General features: G+C 45.3%; 1 long non-coding RNA gene across 1 annotated transcript in view; it reads right to left on the bottom strand.

The window, feature by feature from the left end:
• The window catches only part of LOC142591633 (uncharacterized), a 93571-nt gene extending 75864 nt beyond the window's left edge, over nucleotides 1–17707 (bottom strand). The window contains exon 1 of the long non-coding RNA XR_012830463.1: nucleotides 17627–17707. This is a non-coding gene — a long non-coding RNA (uncharacterized LOC142591633). The remainder of the gene's footprint in view (nucleotides 1–17626) is intronic.
• Nucleotides 17708–20368: the final 2661 nt, after the last annotated feature.

The following is a 20368-nucleotide window of genomic DNA, read 5'->3' as shown; positions in this document are numbered from 1 at the left end:
AACCAAGAAGACGACGTGTGGCTGGCTAGCTGAATCTCGACAGGCGCTCAGCTGATCAAGGCCATCGCATCTAACTCTACCCAGTTTCCAAGTAACGCCTGTTGTGGGCGTAACAATGTATCTATATATATATACATATATATATATATATATATATATATATATATATATATATGTATGCTATCATACTGCTACGTATGGCACGGACGAATACAGGCTATTCAGCCGAACCATTTGAGAGCAAAAAGTAAGAAAGAACGTGTTTCCACGTGCTTAACGTTTATTCTTTTGTGCTATGCTAACGCAGCCAGTGTGCTTTCTCGCCACCGAAGTAAATGTTGTCACGTGGTAGTGGCGGTTAAGAAAGCAGCCAAGCTGGGAAAGGCGAAAGTAGCGTTTTATTGGGCGAACTTGGGCCCTCAAAAACAGGCTACCCTCAAATAACGGCGACAGTGGCGAACACAGTCGGCGATCGTCGAAAATCTGATCAGCGGGTCAAGCGCGTCGGCTTTTATACATCAGTCATCGAACGTACCAGAGTAATCGCTGGGACCCGCGTGCCTTCCACAAAGTTCTACATTATTCTCGTCGCGCACACATGCGATCACATTACGCAAGATTCGGTTACAGACAGCGGATGGAAACATCGATGACATTCCAGAAACTTCCGATACATGCAGGCGTGTTTTGCACTGTATGATAACGTTTGTTAGGTGGTGAAACGTGTCGCCCGATGAATACAAAAAAGGACAGGAATATATATGAGACCCCGCTGAGGGGTCTCCTGAGACCCCGCTATGGGGATTTGTCCAATATATTGGACATTCAGATATGAGACAGTACTCCTGTGACAAGGCTTTCATCCTCATAAAACCGCACTGTACAACTTATTGGACACCTGCTTGCGCAATCTATGCAGCATTGATGAAAATACATCGTTAAAATTCCCGCCGAAACAGTTCCACAATGGCGGCATTAAGCTGCGCGGCGTTTTACGGCAGCTGCCGGAGAAGTAAGCACTGTTTCTCGTATTTTTACCTGCTTTTAGGGCATATCTTTGATTTTATATTAAAGTTGATACAACAGCGTATGCGCAGAATAAAAAATTTTAACTATTCGCGCGCTTACCTTTTTTTTACTCTTCCTTTGATTTCGCGTGTCCATTACGTTGGACGCTAGGACTCAACCCGGTTATTTTGACCGCGCTTTTTCAATGGCCTTGTTATGAACAGTAGGCGAGTACTGATGGCGTTTAGCGGCTTGCGGACGAAATTGCGTCTGTTTTTTTCTTCGGGGGACCGGCCTCGCGTGTCTTATGAATTAATCCAATAACGTTTCTTTTTTCAATCCATGGCTTCGATCCGCAAGACACCTACTGTCGCAGATGGTCTCGTAAGGCAAAAAAATATCAATATCCCTCTACCAGATATTGTTCGCATGTACAACTTCAACATGGGCGTTGTTGACAAGGCATACCGAATGATAAGTTACTACAGGATAAAAGCAGGCGTCAACAAGTGGACAATCAGAGCCATCTTTCACCTCTTCGACATTGCCCTCAACAACTCCTGGGTGCAGAACACGCAGGACATACGCTCCCTAAAGAAACAGCGGAAATAAATACTCAAATATATGCAGCTCCACCAATCTGTTGCTGAGACTCTCGTGGCTCAAGGGAAGAAGCAGGATGAAACGGAGAGTGAGAACGAAGCCGAGTGGCATCCGCCATCAAAGCAGGCTCGGCTGTCTCCTCGAGAACCGCAAGAAAAGAGCACTACCCACTACTCAAAACTGGCAGACACTGCAAACGCTGCCCGCTGCAGACTACAGGGCTGCGACATGAAAACAAAGTTCTTTTGCACCAAATGTCAGCTCTTCTTCTGCATCACCAAGGACAAACAGGTGTTTTGAAATTGCCCATGGGAAGTGAACACAAGAGCGAAATTTTTTTTGAGCAGAGGAATGCTCTTCTTGTGTACTTTATTGAATACTTTGCCTTTTGAGTTGTTAAAATATTTTTGCACATGAGTTTTGCGTAATATCCGCGGTATGTCATTACGTGCGCCCTGGGTGAAGACCGGGTAGCATCCCAGTGTCCAATATATTGGACATCGCACTGAGCTGAAATTATCACGGCTATTGAAAAAACATTTAACACTTTTCACCTTCATAACCATCCTGATTTATTTTGAAAGTTTGCTCAAAATCTGTGCACCCAAATGCATCCCGGGTCTCAGGAGGATATATATATATATATATATATATATATATATATATATATATATATATATATATATGATGCTTCACCATTTAAAAAGATGGAACCAGACCCAACGCACTCATTAGGCGAGGCCGCAGTATAGCACCAGCCATGAAGGTCTGCGATAATGATGATCGTATACCGATGAAACCGATGAGGTTAGCTCAAACCGCGCTCTATATATGCATCAATTTTGCCAGCTGTAGAGGTCTCAATGCGATAAGTTTACAAAATCGCGCTACCCCCTGTCATTGGTGCGTATTGCGCCGCTTATTCCCTGACGTGTGGCATAACAACTAGCTCAAACCAAGATTCTCCCACGATTAGCGGCGCTCTATTATACTGTGTAGTAGCACTGAAATCCATGCCTTCAGTGCGCAGAATGAACATACTTATCCATTAAACGCTGCTGCCGCATTTTCCCTCTTAGTAGACCATTGTGGACATGTATGCCAACGTGTGTTGCAGTAGAGGCCGACGCTATTTTCCAACCTGGTGACCGCGTTGCTCAAAACTGTCTGTAGTACGCGTACTGCAAAGAATGCGCGCTAAATAGGGGCACAACATCTTTACCATATAGTCGTTTCATAAAGTCTGACTTTATGTGCTCCATTCAGGCCCACTTTGTTCATTCGGCCTGAACAAAGGACTCTTTTCGACGAAATGTCACTATTTGACACGCCTTTTGTTGCAGTACACGTAGAAAGCAGATGAGTGGCCGTTGCACGGTGTAAAAAAACCCGGTCATGCGATTTGCGGATAATTCTGGATAATTCTCTGTCACAGAAATGACGATGTTCGAGCTAAGCCCCGAAACTCGCCTAACCTTGCGTCTTTTCTCATGCAGCGTTCACCGTTGCCTTCGAGTGTGCCGGCTGAGAGTGCAATTATGCAGCAATTACAGCAAGCAGTAAATGATATCAAGAGTGCAGAGCAACCTAACTCTCGCTCGAGTCAAGAAAAAGGGGATCCTGTGTCAACGCCCAGTGATAGACTTAGCATCATCGGGAAAGCTTTGACAGGCACGCCTTCCGCGGTTGCAGGCCGTGACGTGGCACGTTGTGTCCGCACAGATTAATATGAGATGACAGCAGGTGTGTGCGTGATGCGGCGTGAAATAGCCAACCTGCAAAGCTGCAGGCCCAGTTTCTTGGAGAATTATTACGCACAAAGCGTTGTCAGCTTCATTTGTGCCGCCGACCAGATGGTTCGCTTTGCACGTTTTTTATTCCGCATGTTTCTCCCTCTTCTCGCTAATTTCCATCGCGCGCAGATATAAGTCAAGGCAGCGGAGTCTTTCTTACTTTCAACTGGTTACGATTAGGGCTTTCGGGGTCAGGAGCCTTACGCAAGACATTGGGTTCCGCAGCCAGATACTAAACTGCTAATATCTATGCCATAGCCATTGAGTCAACGCTGCAGGAAGTTGCAAATATATGTGAAGGAAGACTTTGGCCAACCAGTGTCCCTAGAATACAATATAACACGCTTTGTCCTAATATTTAACCTCGGTTTCGCTCGTATGCGTGAGTGATCACGAATCCTTTATTCAACGCGTAACTACTGGCGTTCCTCGAGGCAGCCATGGTAGCGCTCCTATAGTGTATATAGAGATGAATATCTCTGTGAACCCCAAAAATGAAATCCATTCTTAAGCTGATGGCGTTCCAACATTTCAATTCTTTTACGAATTTCACTGTATTTTTCTGAAGCCGTGTACCATTTAACACTTTATCTAGTTTGTCTGTCATTACCACTTAAGAATTACTGCAACCGAATCCAAAGCTGTTTTATACCGACTGCGTCAGAGAGTGCTATTATTTGCTCCTGATATTCGGTTCTACCACAATGCAATTTGCAGGCAGGACAGACGTTGTAGAACTCGCCGCAATCGACCAAGTAGCTAACGGCGTAGCGCTGCGGAGCACGACGTGGCAGGTTCGACTCGCAGCCGAGCTACAATTTAGTTGGGGAAGAAATGCAAGAACGCTCGCTTGCCGTGCTTGAGGTGCACGTTAAAGACTTGCACGTGCTCAAGTTAATATTCCGGAGTCGGCCACTGCAGCCATGTTTGTCTAGCCATAGAAGGGGACTTGGTGAGGTGTTAGCCACCCGCAAGAAAGCGTAGTGGCGTTAAAGAACTCGCTAAATGAAGAACAAACAAATAATGGTAGGTAAAGTCACAGTGCAGTTTGGTATGGTTTCTTTAGTCTGTGAAACAGCACTCGTCAATTTACCAGTTATCTAGCTTTGGAGGTTCACGTCAGTGTTGTGGTAAATAACCTGCCCTAAGTTGCCTGTGTTGCTGCTTCGTATCGTCGACTGGTCCGTGGTAACGTTTAGTTATACCTCGTTTTCATGTTCAAAATACGCTTCCATAGCCTGTAGTAGAGCCAGGTCTTCGAAAGACTTTACGAATAATTCATATCTGAGTTTTAAAGATAACATTGCGCGATTCTTCAAGAGCATGCGTAATGTGCGAGCAGTAACATAGTAAAAAAAGTATCGTGCTTTGTGCGACCTTGCAGAAGCACTACCTAATTTCTAGCAACGACGTTGTATCCGAAGGTATCAATTAGCATTTTTTCTAGCCTAGGTATTCTGGCTATGTACTCAGCATTATCCAGATGCTATTTGATCTATGCACGTATAAATTCGCTGCCTTAGTAATTTTACACGTGGAAACCTTCTACGCGTCCAGTATAACACCTCTTAAGGGAGGAATAGTGCATTTAGTAATTTCTTTCAAAGCTCCAGTTGAACTGTCACACAGGAAACTTTACCCTTGAGGTGCAATCCCACGAATAAACAAGGTTCGCTTACTTCCAAACTCGTATGCCATGCTTACTGCAGAATATTTTGCTTGGTCGTGATGCGATCAGAACGAGACCATATTCTTTACAGACCTGAATATGTCAAGAATATATTAGTTTTTATATTCTGTTCTTATCACTCAGTAGAATATTACTGACTGGAGTATTACTAAGATAATAAACGTTCTCCATTTCTGTACCTCCGTTACAAGCTGAAGGGAGACTCTTCCTGTATATTATTTATTTGTTTATACTTTTGAAAAATACATATATTTGCCCTCATGTCAGGTAAAAAGGAGGCTACCGACTTCCTGACAAAGGTCCTGTTCCCGCTTCGTGATAGGTTAGCATCACTTCTGTACACAAAGAAACAGCATCATTTAGTATATGCTAAACCAGAAATTTTAAGATTGCATCCACATTAATAAACAATGTTCATTCGTAAGGGCACGCTAAGGAAATTAACCGACAATTACGATACTCTCAAATTCCTAATTTGAGTGCGGCTTTATACGTGTTTTCATTTCGCAATATATTGGCTGGTGTGGACAAGCTGTCTCGTGTGGCACGTAGTAAATGGAGTGAAGTGCAGCGCGACTGCCTCGCTAATCTGGAGATGCGAGAACCAACGCGTGGGTGGCGCGCGGGTGTGATTCACAGCAGCCGCCGCTGACAGACCTGCCAGAGGACGCACGCTACTTTGGTGCCATCTCGTAGTTGTTGTCGCCGCACTACGCTTTTCTTATCCCGCTTTCGCCATACCCTTCTCCGCTTTCCGCCTCACGGTGTCGCTGCAGCTTCATCTCCGCTTTCCTTCTGGCGTGTTTCATCCCCCGCTGCGATCCGCGTTGGCTTTCATCTTTCGTTCTGCTCGCTTGCTCGGTCACGCGGAGTTACTACGCTGAGGCATGCCGACGCTTGCCGCAGAAACGGGAGCCAAGGAGCTGCGTTCTAAAATTTACCCTACTATTGCTGCTATTTTCACTCGAAGTAACAACCATAAGGTGTTTACAACAAAAAGAAAAAGAGACGAGAAAACAATGAGGCAACAAGAACTGTGTGTAGTGTCACACATCCAAAAAGAAATACCAACAGCTTCACTCACATGCAATAAACGGCATTCTTATTTTCCGTTTCCCAAACAAGAAACAATAGTTGAAATGACAGTGAATGACTGAAAAGTAGAATTATATCTTTATTCTAGAGGGCACAAATTTCCGAAGGTGACTGAACACACCGATAGACATAACTACCTTCCCTCGAACGATATTCACATGATGAGGCCACTGTAAATTTGATAGAAAAGTAAGGTCTAAGATTGAGCGACAGCCTAGAAGTTCGAGGAAAGATTCACTGTATTTATTTTGACATCGTAATCGATCTTTCATCATGCGAACACGTATAAGCTTTGTTTTCGGTGTTATTTGATAGTGATATGTTAAGTTATTGCAGCCATGCATTTGACACAGATTCGACTTCCTGTAGGTTCTCCCAAGAAAACACCCGTCTTTTTTTCAGAAAAATAAAACACGCCCGCTTCTGAAAGGATTTCTTCTTTGCCTATGACTGACTGACCCATGTTCAACTACTGTGCACAGGTAACCATTTTCTCCACTTCAGTTATTAAGGTTCCCACTTGAGTATTTGCTACTACCACCAGCAGCGGCTCAAGGGGGGCTCGCGCCCTACACCTCCAGCGGTCCTCCTACTCTTCGCAGCTTAGCACCCCCACATTTCTTCTCTGCCGGCGACGGCCGGAGATGGATGCGACGGTAGAGCGCCATCCCTTCTGGCTCTGCTGGTCGGTCGTAGTGAAGCACGTGGCCAGTTGACTACCATTCTTCGGCATATCGGGAAGTTCCGGAAATGGCGCATACTCGAAGGCATTGGGGTGGTAGGGCAGTAAGGTGCCTATGGTATGGCACGTTTGGCGACCGCGCAATAGGAAGAATGGATAAAAAAAGTCACCAAGGAGTGCGATACTCCCTCATGCGAAATCTGAGTGCAGCTGCATACCTGTTTTCATTACGCGATGTATTCGCTGGCGCAGACAATCTTTCTCGTGCGGCACGTTGCAAACGGAGCCAAGTGTGCGACTGCCTCGCTAATCGGGAGATGTCGAGAGGCAGCGTGTGGTTGACGCGTTCTTCGTAACCGAAGCGGCATTTTTCCGGCTTCAGAGGCAGCTCAGATGACTTGATGGACTCTAGTAGTGTTCTAGGGCGAATAATGTGATCATATAAGTTTCAGGCGAAGACGACGACGTCATCACAGTAGACTTTAAGCAAGTCTGCCATTTAATCTAGCCAATACTGTGTGCGTTACACACTGGAAAGTTGCGGTGCCGAGAAAGATTAAATGGCACGATTTTTAATGCATATAGCCCGTCTGGGGTGAAAAAGGCGGTGTTCTCTCTATCCCTCACGTCGTCTTCGATTTGCCAGCAGCATCTCTTTTAGGTCTATCGACGGCAAATATTTTCACTGCAGAGCCGGTCCAACTGGTCGTGTATGCGGCAGTGATTTGGGTTTGTTGATATGACATCGTGAGGCTTATAGCGCGTGAAAAGACAAGGACGAAAGGAAGACGTGACACGCGCCGGCGCAACTTGCAACAATCTTTATTTTGAGGAAAGGACCCACACATATATACAACTTTTTCGGATACATCATTATACATGCGCTGTTTGCAAATAAATATCTTACATGCCATTACGCAGCTAAGCTAACTCTTTGCGGGACAGGGCAATTGATGGTTTTTGAACACAGTTATCCCCCGAGCCTATCAATCATTTCTGCTTCCATAATTTCGCGAGTTAATCTTCCTCTGGCTCTTCCTACAATGGAGCAGTCTCTGTATGCTGGTAACACGTCGCCTGTATGTGTCACGTCTTCCTTTCGTCCTTGTCTTTCGTCCTTCCTTTCGTCCGTGTCTCTATAAGCCTGACGTCGTTTTCTTGGTCATGACTGCAGGAGACGCCCACAGCCTTTTTGACAGCTGGATGATGTTGTCGCGCCCCATTTCGTCGACTTATTGCCTTATTGCTTCACGTTTACGCGTCGAAACAGGGTAAGGGCTCTGGTGGAGTGGTCGAGCGCATTATTATGCTATTATCCGATGCTTAGCAAGTGATGTTTGTTTAATCCCTGATGACGGCGAGACGCAGTCCTTGTATCTCTCGAGGACCTTTGAACTACACGCGCTTATATTTGGGAAGACTCCGATTAATATCGAAGGCTGTTTCAGAAACACAGAAAGTCGCCGTAGCATTGGCTGAATCTGACAGGGCCAACGTATCGTTGGCAGCTGTAACTTCTTGCATGCAGGCAATCTTGGTGCCTTTGTTAAGGTGTTTAAATTCTTGACTGAAGTTTGTCAGCATTGCTTTCGCCTTTCCTCCGTGCAGTCGAGCGATATCTCTTGTGACACAAATTTCACGGCCGAGCAGTAGACGTTGGTTGCCCTCGACGACGCGTCCTACTTCCACGCGTGCTTCGGTGCCGACGGAAACAATGATAATCGAGTGAGGCGGGACGTTGCCTTGATCTTTGAGTACACTCTAGGCACAGTAACTCGGAGAACTTTCCGGCGGTATTTTTTGGTCTTCGGATAGAGCTATCGACTTGGACTTCAGGTCTATGATCAGGTCCTGGTTGTTCAGGAAGTCAAAGCCGAGAATGACGTCTCTCGAGCACTGCTGGATAAGGAAGGCGGAAGGGTATGTCCGGCCATGAACGGTAATTCTTGCCGTGTTGATTCCTATCGATGCTATCAGGTGTCTACCAGCTGTACGGATTTGAGGGCCTTCCCAAGCAGTCTTTACTTTTCCTCAACTCGTCGGCGAACAGTTCACTGACGACAGAGTAGTCGCCTCCCGTGTCCACTGGAACCGGGAAGTTTTGGCCATCGATGAGAACGTCGAGTTCGACGGTTCTTGGCTTTGCGCTGCAGTTAGGCCTTGGCGTTGGATCACGGCTGCGTCGCTTTTTCCCGGTGCAGTGACGTAGCGTCGGAGGGTTTCCTTGTCGTGCCATCTTTACCTCGAAGCAGTGTCTGAATGGCGGCGTTTCACTGCGGCATCGTCGAGGTAGTTCTTGCAACGTTGTCGTCAGCGGCAGAGGATCTTGGGCATTTCGACGTACAGCAACTGTACCTCCATCTGCTGCTGCTTTTAGCTTTTCCGATGTGAATTTACGGACCAGCCCGGGTCTGGACCAGAGTACGGTCGGCGCTGCGGCACTTGGTAGCATCCTGTGACGGGGAACGGGATGAACGTAGGGGACTCCACTGCGTCGCGGCGACTTACTCAGCGATATCATGAGGCCATTCACCTTACTACGGGGGTGGCGCGTTGACGGTGAACCCTCATAGTCCCTCCTCGCGGTGTGGACACCGGCGGTGCACGTGGCCCACTTTTCCGCAGTGATAGCAGAGTGGACGGTGGTCAGGAGCGCGCCACGCGTATGTCTTCATCTGAGTACTTCATCTGGGCGCGGAGGAGGGACTTCACGGCGAGCTGTGGTTGCGTAGCTCATTCCTTCAGGTCGATGCTGCGGCTATTCTGGGGCTCCTAGCGGCTGTTGAATTTGTTGCAATGGAACATGGGGCTCCGGCGTTAAAAATATTCATCGCAATTCTTCCTGCGCGCTTCTTACGCTGCCCACGAAAACCCGTGTAGAGTGCGTAAAACTCGGCGTAGTCTTACAGCGAGCGGCGATTATATTGTCTAGTTCGCCTTTCTAGCGTCTCGTCAATGTTCGTGGCCTCTGTGAGAAATTCTCTACGGTGTTCGGTGGGCTGCGCATCAGTTCGGTTGTTTCCCACCACGCTTAAGGAAACGAACTTTCTGCTTCACGGGCAGGTAGGTGTTGGCGTTTTGGAACAGGCGAGTCGTCTCGATGACGATCCCTTTGTTCTCGCTGAGTAGCTCCATGCGGGTTTGTAGGAAAGCGTGTCCGCTCGCTGTTTACGCACGACGTTCGTGAAGGTCTAGAGGAAGCCGTTGCGGAACAGGTCCCAGGCTGTTAAGGTGGTTTCCTGATTCTCGAAACACGTCCTGGCGGTCTCTTCCAATGAGGACAAGAAGTGGCGCTGGTTGTCGTCGCTGTTCGACTTGCTAAATGTAGCGAGCCTTTCTTTTCATACGTCTCGTGCCAGCTTTCCGGTCCGTCAAATATTGATCCGTGGAACGTGGTTGCTGCGGCACGATCGATGTTGGCGGCACTAGGGCTGCCATTGTAAGGGTTGTCGTGGCCATGTACTTCCTGGTCCTTTCAGCTAGAGGTTCGCGTTCCGGGGCTGCTTTCATAGCTTGAGGCTAGCTCAGACACAACGGCAGCCTGAAGGGTGCAAGAATGTCTACGGTGTGATAAAGACGCTAATTTTTTTTTTGCATTCTATTGTTTTTTACAGGATATTACTACTCTATTCCTACTATGCTATTGATGTTATGATGTTAGGACGTTATTGATGGTATTTCAATACACTACTGATGTTCATGTTTTTATATTCTTTGTGCAATGTTTTGCCTGCGTGAAAGCAGCTAGGGAAGGAGCTTTTTATTTTTTGCCCTTCCCATGTACCGAGTGACCAAATGAGCTTCAAGTTTAATAGTTGTTTAACAACTAGTTTAACAACGTAACTTTTATTGGGCGGTGAGGTGGAGGTTCCACATTGGAAAACAAAGAAAAATCCTCCAGGCATCAGTAACATTTTCAAACTCTGAATGGTTCAGCGAGACAGAAAATTCGGGAGAGGAGCTGGATTTGCTCTATTTCTTCAATCTCACCTTAACTTTTCTGTACTCCTTGCCCCACCTTATACTGAGTCTTTGTGGTGTAAAGTTCAACTTGAACATATGTCTTTAAATTCAGGCGTCGATTACAGTCCGCCTGGTTCTAATATTGAGCATTTATGCAATCTATATGAATTATTGCATAGTCATAACACTTCATCCAACGTTACCTGCATGCGCAATTTTGATGCTACTGGTGTTCATTGGTCTTGCATGAATGTAAGCGGACACGAAGTAGCTATCGGGCGGGAGGTGGTCCACATTTCATTGTACTGTGGCCTGCACCAGATCGTTCAGGATTTCACTCGGCGAACTTCAGTCCTTGATCATGTGTTTGTTGCTACATCTCTTTTTCATTCCCGTTACGAATGCGATGTTATTGATGGAATATCTGACCACAATGCTGTGCTAATTTCAGTTCCAGGCATTGTACCTAAATCCCGCCATATCTACTGCACATTTCCTAACTTTAACCACGCTGATGGTTTGGCGATAACAGACGCCCTATGCGATTCTTTTCATGAGTTTAAACTAATAAGTAATCACTAGGGATACTAATACCTCAACAAGTTTCTTCGAAAATCTTGTCATTGAGTGTATCAACCTTTTTATTCCTTTAAAAACAAAGAAAACAAACACTGAAATTCCTTTGATTAATAGGGACCTTTTGCATTTATCACTTCGTGTGGCCAGATTACGTCGATTGAAAAACTCTGCTGACTCATCAAAACACATGCAATTCCATAGCGCATAAAGGAACTCTGTTCTACAATGGTTGCTGCAAAATAATTTTATTGCAAGGCAACCGTGCCTAAATTCATGATGACTAATCCTCGAAAATTTCGGAAAGCTATCCTACCACCAGGGTCATCCCCGGAACGTTAAAAATTAACAATGCTGCAGTTTCTGATTCACAGACAAGAGCCTCTTCTTTTAACACCTGCTTCCCCTCTGTCTTTACGACTGGTAACTCTTGAAACCCTGTTTTTGATACCGAACCATACCCTCCAATCTAAGATATATCACTGTCTCCTGAGGGTGTGCTTAACTTAATCCTAAACTTAGACACCAAGAAGTTGTGTGGTCCGGTCGGTATCCGGATTGTTTTTCTCGTTCGATACTCTCTTTGGTGCAGCAGACATCTAACAATTATCTTTAAAAACTCTCTCTCAACCGCCACCCTTCCTCCCTCATGGAAACTTGCTTCAATTCTGACCTTATTTAAGTGGGGTAACGCTCAGTTGTTACCTGTCGATAGGCCAATCTATCTCCTTAACAGCACATTCATGTAAATTACTCTAACATATTATCTTTAAATATATTCTGGAATTTCTTGAATCTAGCAAAATTTTATACACTTTGCAGCGCGGTTTTAGACGTGGCCTTAGCACTATAACTCAACTGACAGAATTCGTTCATCACATCAGCTGCTCTTTAGACATAGGTGACCAGATTGATACTATTTTATAACCTTTGCAAAGGCCTTCGACATTGTGTGACACGCCAAACTTATGCACAAGCTGTTCGCTATAATAAAAATTCATTTTTGGTTGGCTGGATATCTGACTTTCTTTCCCAGCGTTCGCAACATGTATGTTCCAACTCTACTAACTCACCCTTGATGCCTGTTTCATCAGGGGAACCCCAAGGCTCAGTACTAGGTCCTGTTTCATTCCTGCTTTATATTGAGGATCCGCCCGTACACACCTCTGTTAAAATTCGCCTTTTTGCAGGTGATTGCGTTTATATTGCTACCGAATAGTATTAGCAATGACGAAGAGGCGAGCACTGTGAAGACGACGACGATCAGAGGCTAGCGCGGGCTGTTGCCTCTTGGCCAAGTGCGGGTAATTTCCTTGTGAATATACTAGTATATAACTTTTCGTTTGCGTCTCCCTACGTAACAATATCATACCATTAAATCTCCTTCTGGTCATATTGTCCTTAACAATTATTTTGCTGACTTCTGTAACTGGTGCAAAACATGGCAAATGAATATACATTTTTCCTGAACAGTCTCCATGTCCTTTACGCGACGCTCATCCCCTTCCTTCTTTGGCTATGCTTTTAACAATATTATTTTAACTGGGGTCTTCGAATTCCCATATTTAGGTATCCTGCTAACACACGATTTGTCATGATGGAAACACATTGATGTCACTAGTAACAAGGCCCTTGAAAGACTAGGTTACTTATACCGCACGCTGCATCCCGCTCCTCAAAAAACGAAACTTTTTACATTTAAAATGCTCATTCGCACCATCCTCGAATATGGCTGCGTTGTATGGAATCCATACAAACATTGTTACGGCAAAAAACTAGCATCAGTGCAAAAAAAGGCGGTGCGATTTGTTTGTAGGAGATATGACGAGGAATTTTCGCCGTCTCTCTTCCGCAACTTGGTCTCACTGGTCTTGCAGAGCGTCGCAGATTTGACTCCCTCAAATTCCTTCACACGTTAATGAATTCTCCTCGCCTCTCCTCTCTAGATACCTATCTGACTTTTTGGAAACCGTAATGTACGAGGAGTCACCATGCTAGAAATATCTCAACCTTTTTTGCCCGCACTGATTCCCTTGAACAGTGCAAGATCCGGTCACTACCACTGAAACAATTCACGCAAGGTTGTTTATAAATTTTGTGTGTTTGTTCATCCCAATCCTGCAATAGCCTCGCTGAGGCTACAGTATGTATGTATGTATGTATGTATGTATGTATGTATGTATGTATGTATGTATGTATGTATGTATGTATGTATGTATGTATGTATGTATGTATGTATGTATGTATGTATGTATGTATGTATGTATGTATGTATGTATGTATGTATGTATGTATGTATGTATGTATGTATGTATGCATAAATAAATAAATAGGGCTGCGCAGCTCGATATCAGTAAGGGTGCAGATCAACTTCACTGGGAGTAATGGGCCACGATTAATGGGAAACTGTTCATACTGGTGAGAAGGTGCTCAATTCAGTGGCTTTCATTGCCTTCCTAAGCACTGGTAAATCCAGGAGAGGAAAAGGATGTTCTCGCTCCTTTATCTGTTGTCTTCGTGCAAAGCTGTGCTGGGCGAATCTATTGAAGAAGGGGAGATAAGACCTAGCTGTTACCCCCCCCCCCCTCTACTCTTCCCGCCATCTCATGCACTCTGACAGACATGATGGTAAATCAGCGCTAACAACACTGTTTGTGCACTGCAGAAGGATGGTGCTTACGTGCAGCAAAAGACGCACGTTGTTCGCAGCGCCACCCATTGACGTACACTACAAGCATCTGTAGCGAAACCTGAGGCCAGGCTGTCTGCTGGGGGTAGCAGACAACGATATTTTCGACGCCTCCTGGAACCCATAGTGATAGTAGGAGAGCCAATCACGACTGCCTTTTTAGGGAAGCCATTCTCGGCCCATTTTGTTAGATTGCAATGTCCACGATGATGACACTCTTTGGAGGAAACACGGCAGTAGTTTTTCCACTAAAGTCTTTTTTTTTTGCGTTGATATTTAGGCCGTAACAAAGCTTTGGAAAATCTTTACGCAGTTTACTTACGCCACAAGAAGTATGCGCCGTGTGCGATGCGGAATAACTAAACTATATATGCACGACTGCGCTTGCCACGGCGCCACCCGCAGCTTCCACTCCACAGCAAGTCGTTGATACGGAGCATCTGGTCGCTCGCACAAATATACCTCCGAGAAGTGGCGCACACTCGACCCGTAGTACTGCTAACTGCGCGTATCACGTGACCCGGCACTACGGGGCATGATCGCACATATGGGGCCGCAAAAGGAACACTTGCGCTGAACGCACTCGACCAGGGAGGGACGGGGTCGAACGCTATCGAAAAGCAAGGCAGTTAAAGATCCAAAAATTGAAACAGGCCAAAGTCATGCACAGTACGCTATGATGCCAAGGCTGAGCTAATTAGGTTAGAGCGCAAACCTTACGTGCACATATATAAATAATCAGGGTCCATTTTAGCATAAACCTCATTGGCTAGACTCATTCGCAAGAGCAAGTGCCTGACAATTATGATGCTTGCTAGGTTATTAGCGAAGGCCGTCAGGCAGTGGCAAAGAGCACTTATGAATGTACCGCTTTTTGGAGTGGGCCCCTGACCACTGTCTCACCTGGTCGTTCCGACAAGATGTCTGCTCCAACAAATTTCCTGCAGCTTCCTGACAGGCTGCAAGTGCACAAGAAGCCGTCTTTCCGACACGCCACCTGAACGTTTACGTGCCCCTTTCACGCGATGTAACTGCATAAAAAGCGGCGCAGACATAAAACCTCCTTGCATGAAACCCAGCCCATGGCGCTTAGCATAATTGTACCGGGAAGAGTAGTGATGGAGTCCGTGCAAACACTAAAAACACAAAAAAAGTGTCACAGTGCTAGTGTCAGCGTGTTACAGATGAAAACAGACACGGTGTCAATAGGGGATGGCAGGATAGACAGAGCAAAAAGAAAAATGAATTTTACGTTTTACTGTCAGAAAAGCATGCGAATCCTGACGAATACGGCAGTATAACGGCGAGCTTGGACGACCAATCCAAGCCACCTAAAATTGACGCCAAATCCGCACATTGATGTATTCAAAGACACGCTGCTTTGCTGATGTTTGTCGCATTCACCCACCCGCATTTCTCTACGTTCTGTCCCAAAAACGCCGGAAGCACATATGCAAGGCACAGTGATCAATATGCAGCCTAAAGTTCTGAGTGAGTGCACGTGGCATCACACAACCTGTATTCTGCGATATCTCTCTAACTTGGCAAGGAGAGGGCCGCAGCTCTACGCTTGCCAATGAATGGCGCAGAGAGAAACTAATCCTGATCCCTAAGGCTCGGGGGGTTGATGAAAACCTGTGTTCATTCTGGTGGAACGTTCTAGCTCTTGTGGTTAACGTGGAAACTAAACCTTATCTTTTCTCAAAATGCCATTTTCCGGTTTTTAAGATTTATGATGCATCTTTTCTGGAAACCTATTCATCAGATTATAGCCAGTCGTTTATAACTCATCGTTAAACGTATTGCCAAGAAGCATAACTTAAAATATTAAGACATCCTTAATGCAATATAAAGAAAACAAATGAAAACGCGGAGCTCTTTTAAAAGTAACGATAAGTGCAAAGAATATTTTCCCGTAAGGATGCCTGTAAAAACCAAAATTTTAAAGTTCCGTTCGAACAGAGTATTATATTGTAGTGCTGGCCAATTTAAATTGTCATCCTGTCAATAATTACATTTACGCCTACATCTCTATCTTCATAGAGAAATACAGAAAATATTAGAGGTTCTGAGTCGAAAAAGCTGTTTAATGTTAAGGTAGAGGGCATCCCCATTCAACACGGTAAATTTGAGATGAGATAGGAAATAATTTTTGCTGGAGAAATCGAAAACCGATGTGACCCATTAAACCCATTATTCCCCCTTAAGCGCGGATGTTCGAAAAGCAAAAAAAAAAGACAAAATTTTCGCGTGGGGACCTATCCGCGTCACCCGGCGTTCACGCCAGATGAATTTCATTCACGTTTCGACCTCGACATTCGCTCTGTTACCGCGTACCGCCAACTTGGTCAGACATTGGCTTGTCAAATGTTGCCTGCAGATTTGATATATAGTTTGCTTGCCACAAACGCGCGTTCGAAATGTATAAGAGCTTTTTAAAGTCAGCTCATTCTTATTTTAGCCAGTTTGGTCTGTGGTCACCGCGATGATGCGTGCTCGTCGCCTCTTCTCGGAGTCTGCCTTGCTTCTCAAGTCCCGGCCAGGGTCGGCGCTGGCGTCAGGCACAGGCAGGCTTCGGCGCTCGGCGAGCGCAAACCGTTGGCCGAAACTGTTTTTAAGGGAAACATAGCGACGTTGTGGGTTATAATGTGCGCGCCCAAAATGCATCGTAAAATTGTAGCCTGTGATTCGAGCATTAGACGCAGTGGTTTTTGCTGGTATTATAATGTTCATTGGGCCGTAATACACGTTAATGAGTATCAAGCTAACAAAACAGCGGCAAGGAGGAAGAGGCGATATGCCAGTGCAAAAACACGTGCAATTTCTGGAAAGTAGCGCTCGGCAAAGGAGCTCATTTGTGCGCGAGGAACGTGGCCGCCGCATGTCCCTTGGTTGTGCTACGTTAGGTGTAGTTGTATTGTTATAGATCCGTGTTATAGTACGGATATTGTTCTTTGGCGCCACTCATCGACAACTTCAGTATAACAACAAATGTGTCATATGTACCCTTTGATGCCAACCGGAGGCGACAACATAACTGAACGGTGTTACTGCCGGTGATATAGTCGGTGGCCCCTTGTTTTCAGTTCAGCAAGGTATGCATAAAATTTTTAATTTTGCGTGCTGTGTTTGTTTCTCCAGTCTTTAGTTTTTGCGCGAACGCATAATTTGAGCACGTATCCTTTCCCGTACACCAGGACAGCCTGAACGCTTTTCAAATGCAGTGGCTGTTGTTCAGCGTCTGCGATGGAGTCACCAAAGACTCCAACAACGCTGCGTCCGCGGCTGAGTTCTGCACATCACTAACCAAGGTGAGACATGGCGGAACCTGGCTTTCCTGCCTGCTTAAGAGAAACGGCGAAACTACACATACTATTAGGCACTTGATTTGGCACTGCACAAGTTCACTTCCTAATGCATTTTTCTAAGGTATCGAAAATAATAAAAAAGCTTACTTTTTCACGTCGCATATATTATTATCCATTCAATTAAACAAAGAAAATAAAATAGATCGTGATAAAGCTTACCCCACATTGCGAAACTGCGGGTTTGATGCTTTCTGCTCCTTGAAGAATCGCACAGTTGGCAAACGGGTGTGCCTGTTGCAACAAGGTACAGTGTTAAGCGAGTGAGACGCGATACTCTGAGCGCATGGCTTCCGTCACATTTCGCAGCCCCGACGAGCGCTGGTTGATTGATGGATGGTGATGGGTGACACTAGACGTCACAATGCGTCATAAAGGCTCAAGTTCTCATCGCGTGCCAGAACGCGTCAAGTCGGTGCCCCCAGCTTCCAACAATGGTGCAAAAAGCACCGGAAGCCAAGCACTCCGAGTACGCATTTTAATCGCTGAAAATTTAAGCATTTATTTTTGCTGCTAAAAAATGTAGGCAGAGAAGTCACTGCAGAGAAATTCTTAGAAAAATTCAACAGCCTCTTTAAGCGAGCACCTGCAACAAAGCAGAGTGGCGAACTGAAGCAAATACCGGTTTGGTTCGGGTTGTGGTTCAGTTCGCTCCGGTTTTGTTCCCGTTTAATTCTTGCTTGGAGAAATCAACAATTATAAGAATTCGTAAACCGATTCGGCGTAGTCCATTGTTTCATGCCCCCCCATGGCAGCATAGTACTATCGACTTTCCTAAAGGCACATGCGCAAGCGTCATCAAGAGGATTCACGAATGAATTCTTTAAAAAGCCATCCGATCCCGCACGGCCTTTCATGGGTTTAGCATCACCACAACTATGGTGACAAGCTCTCACCTACGACGCTTGTTTGTCACGCAGGCAATCTACTACTATTCCTTATTCACCCCTCGACGTACTCGCTATGCTTGGCAGCGCCAGATTACTGGTGCTGCCAAACCTAAGCTGTTGTTACGCAATTTTTTACGACTATTTCCGTGTTCTTCGGCAAATACTAATTTTATCCGGTGACATCGAGGTTAGCCCCGGCCCTAGCACCCGCAGCAATGAGGCGCCATATGATATAATGGAAGCACTTAACGAAATCCATACTGGCCAAGCATCATTACTAAATGGCATGAAGTCAATCAAGCAAACATCTCAGAGCGACAAATCTTTTGATGACATAGAAAAGACGACTAACTAAAATAAGGAAAGACTGCTCAGCACTTATCGAGGTAAAATAATGAGATCGACGAGCTCGGGATGCTCGCCGAGCAGAGCGCAGATAAGATTGTGTCCATTGAGGTTAACTTGACGATTGCAAAGATACGGCGCGAACATCAAATCTTGTCTTTTGCTGGAGAGACACTGAAAATGGAACGTGGGCTGCGCCCGAAACCCTGGTGATTCAGCACTGCACTACACAAACCCATTGAAGATTTAGACATAGAAAGAGCCCACAGTTTAAGTCGCTTTAATAGTAACAGAAATGTGCCTGTAGTTGTTAAGTTCGTCCTTTTGAAGCAAAAGAGCGCGTGTTGTCGTGCGCTGACAAAAACTAAATGGAACTGACTACTGGATCTCGGAAGACCATTCTCCTAACACCCTAACTGCTACAAGGCACCTAGTTCAGTTTGTCAAAGCGCAACATAGACCCTTCAAACTGCGCCACGACAAATTACTAATCGGACGTGCATCTTACGCATGCAACCATAGTTCTGATAAGATAGTGGCTCGATCGCCGGGTTACTAGCATTCGACCGTCCCAATTCCCGTCCCGATAACTGTCCCAACAACTACCTTTCAATTCTTTACACCATTATCCGCAGTATTCTACCCAAACTTGAGGCCCACCATAGCCTACTCAGTGCAACGTCATCGAACATCACCATACTTACTAAAACTTGGCTTAACCCATGCATTAGAAATGCGGAAATTCTTTCACATTTCCAAAATTTTTCTATTTTTTGACGCAACAGAAGCCATAATAGGAGTGGCGGCGTGATGATATGTGCACACAAAAGTCTTCAGTGGGCTGAAATAACAGTAACAACAGCCTTAGGAATTGTCTTTTTGATAAGTAACGCTTCCAGCCCAGCTGTTGTTATCGGTGCAAGCTATCGTCCACCAGACGCAGACCGCTCTTTCGAAGGTGAGTTTCATTACTTCAATCGGAAACAGGGCTTTATCCCCAGTCTCCTCTCATGCTGTTCGGCGATTTCTACTTCCCTGCCATCAATTGGTCCAACATAGCTGAAAGCCTCAAAAAACACCGTTGAAGGTGAACTCTTTAATACGTGTCTCACGTTTGGCCCAACACATATCGTCAATAACCCCACGCGGCGAAATGAAAAGTCTATTAACATGCTAGATCTTATCCTCGCTACGCACTCCGATAATGTTTCGCCACTAACGGATTTACCCGGCCTTAGCTATCATTCAGTTCTACATACCTCATTCCCATGTGGCATCCCTGCCTTCATTAAATCTAGAAAAATTATTTTGCTTTACGGCAAAGACAACTGCACTGATGTGAGTAATAAACTTGCAGAATTTGTCACCTCTTTCTTTACCGGTTTCTCAGAACGTTCTGTTGAAACTAACTGGTTCATTTTCAAAAATAACTTACAAAAACTTGCATACCTACTATCACTATAGCAGAAAAGAACTTATCACCGTGGTTCAACACGGCACTGAACCGACTCAACAATAAAAAGAAAAGGCTTTACCGCGCTGTCAGGCACTCTGACTTTGAGTGTGCACGGCATGAATACTACGCCGCTGAAAAAACGTACCTATCGCTTGCCAGTAAGAAAAAGACGCCATTTTTTACACTCCCTTACCAAACACCCTGCAATATAAC

The sequence above is a fragment of the Dermacentor variabilis genome, chromosome 8 (assembly GCF_050947875.1).
Source record: "Dermacentor variabilis isolate Ectoservices chromosome 8, ASM5094787v1, whole genome shotgun sequence".
Lineage (NCBI taxonomy): Eukaryota > Metazoa > Arthropoda > Arachnida > Ixodida > Ixodidae > Dermacentor > Dermacentor variabilis.
This window is presented reverse-complemented; position numbering and strand designations above follow the sequence as displayed.